Source organism: Centruroides sculpturatus, unplaced genomic scaffold, assembly GCF_000671375.1.
Source record: "Centruroides sculpturatus isolate CEXI.00-Female unplaced genomic scaffold, Cexi_2.0 scaffold1029, whole genome shotgun sequence".
In the NCBI taxonomy this organism is placed as follows: domain Eukaryota; kingdom Metazoa; phylum Arthropoda; class Arachnida; order Scorpiones; family Buthidae; genus Centruroides; species Centruroides sculpturatus.
In genome coordinates this window covers 11450-14032 of record NW_019385204.1, presented here as the reverse complement: position 1 = coordinate 14032, position 2583 = coordinate 11450, and the positions used below count along the sequence as shown (strand labels likewise).

General features: G+C 27.9%; 1 protein-coding gene across 1 annotated transcript in view; it reads right to left on the bottom strand.

Moving 5' to 3' along the window:
- The window catches only part of LOC111636092 (integrin beta-PS-like), a gene marked incomplete at its 5' end in the record, with an annotated part of 33111 nt that overhangs the window by 20064 nt on the left and 10464 nt on the right, over window positions 1-2583 (bottom strand). The window lies entirely within an intron of this gene.

Sequence of the window (2583 nt, the reverse complement as noted above, 5' to 3'; positions counted from 1 at the left end):
TTTGGATAAATGATTATAAATTAGAAATGAATTTGGCACTAGAGTGAGGCATTAGGCACCATCTCTTATTAAAATTAATAATTATAATATTTAATTAATTAATTTAGATTAAACTGGAAGAAAAGAATCAGCCCGAAGTGGGACTTGAACCCATAACTTCCGCTTAACGTGTGGACGTGTTGCCAGTTATGCAACCTGAACCTTTGGTCTGATCTTCTCTTCCAGCATATATAAGTTAAAATTTTCTTCCAGTTTAATCTAAATTAATTAATTAAATATTATAATTATTAATTTTAATAAGAGATGGCACCTAATGCATCACTCTAGTGCCAAATTCATTTCTAATCTATAATCATATATACATATATAATCTTTTAAAAAGAAGCAGAGTTAATTTTTCAAAAGGCTGAGTAAGTCAAAGTATAAGACCACAAATTTTTTAAAATATCAAATTATTTTTCTGATAAAAATTCTTACAGATATATAAATGCAATTTTAGTTTAAAAATTTCTTTTTTTGTTTTAAATAAGTGATTTCCAATAAATCCACATGACTATATACAAAATCATAGTGTCATAAAGCTATAAGCAATAACTTTGATGATTAGTTATATATAACTATTCATATTTCCTTTACAAATTAGTACACTTGATGTGTGTTATTGCCAATCGTAATTAATGAGTTTACTCAAACAAGTTAGTCCAAATCTCACAACCCTACAGATCTCATTAAAAAAATTTTTTTTAAATATTAAATTTTACCTAAATTTTGTCTACAATTTTTAAATGAATAAATATTATAGAATTTCATTTTATATTACAATCTTATACAATGGCTTTTATGTAAAATTTACATAAAATCTGACATTTTTTATGTTTCAGACCAATCTCACACCAAAATAGCATCTTATGGATTTTTACTATAGAAATTTCACTCATGTCTGATCTAAAGATTCATAAATGTACCGTATTTTCAATAATAATAATAATAATAATAATGTAAACAATATAAAAAGTTCTTTAATTAAAACTTATTTCTGTATATAAAATATATTTGTGTGTGTGTTATATTCTCCATTCTCTGTATTAATTACTAGCTGTACCAGGCCACACATTGCTGTGGCTCAAAATGTATCTATTATAAATGTATAACACTCCCCATGGGAGGGAATTTCGAAAAATCCCTTCTTAGTGTACATTCTCTTGACATATCCTATTAAAATGCAATCAAAAACGCAAAAAACCGCACTTAAAATAGTATAATAGAAACCGAGTTCTTCACGGTAAGCCTTAATTTTGTTCCTCTCCCCCACGGGGGGAATTTCGACATCTATATAATATACAAGTTTGGACACATGCACTGCATATCTTGCCAACCATGTGACTGTGCTGTGCGGTTACCTATCTCATATACGTACACACCTTGCCCTTTGCCACCCACTGACACCAAAAATATAACATTTACCTAGATAATATCTTTTAATTTATATGAGTGTTTAACAGAATAACATACAGCCTATGTCAACCCTAAAGGTCCATTCTAAATATTGGTGAAATAATTTTTGAAATTGGATGAGTAGTTTCGGAGATTACCTCCTACATCCAAACTTACAAACTTTACCTCTTTATAATATTAGTATAGATTTCAGTTTATGCTTACTTACATAATAATAATATAACATTGAAAAAAAATTATATCTAGCCAGCAAAATTGTTTACTCAAATGTGTTCAACTTTTTTCAAAGAACCATCTACAGGTTATGTGAGTACTTACATGTAGAAAACAATGTATAAAATTCAAAAATTGATACTTGAAAAATCAGAGTAGAATGCAAGAAGTGATTATCAAATAATATTTGGAAAAAAGAAGATAAACCTATAATGAGCAAAAATTATTGTGAAATTGTCACAATGCCAGGCTGCAATTTTTAATTATNTTAAGTTATTTCTAAGTTTTATTTTTTGGCATGCATTCTAAATGCTTAAAAACATTAATTGGTTCCAAATCAGAAATCTACAGAACTGAAGAGCTGTAAGTTAATATCTAAATGTTAAAATTTTGTCAGTTCCCATATTTTTAAATTATTTCAGCAATTCTATGAGGCATTAATTCTGCTAATCCACAGTTTTTCTAATGACTTCTGACCCATTCTTCTGCCAGAAGGGTTGGAATTTATGCTGATTCACTTTTCTCTTTAAATACTGCTTAACATTCTTGATTGAGGTCTTGTCAGGGCTTCCAGAAGACCATGGAAGAACTTAGTTTTTAGAACATAGTTTTTCAAAACCAACCTTTGTAGGAATCCTAACAATAAACTCCTAGTAACCCCAACCCTATAAACCTTCAGCCATTTGGGATCAGAATATGAATTCTTTTGTATTTGACTTTATATAAACTAATACAAAATCTGCATAATATTAATCTTAGTTGTCTATGTACAATAGTAAAATAAAATAATATACATATTTTCTTCTTTCATTTCACAGTTTTTGAAAACTGTTTAAAAACTGCTATAAACTGATATTATTTGTTTAAAACAGTTAATGAAACAAATTAAACAAAAGATGCCAAATCTGGGTTATA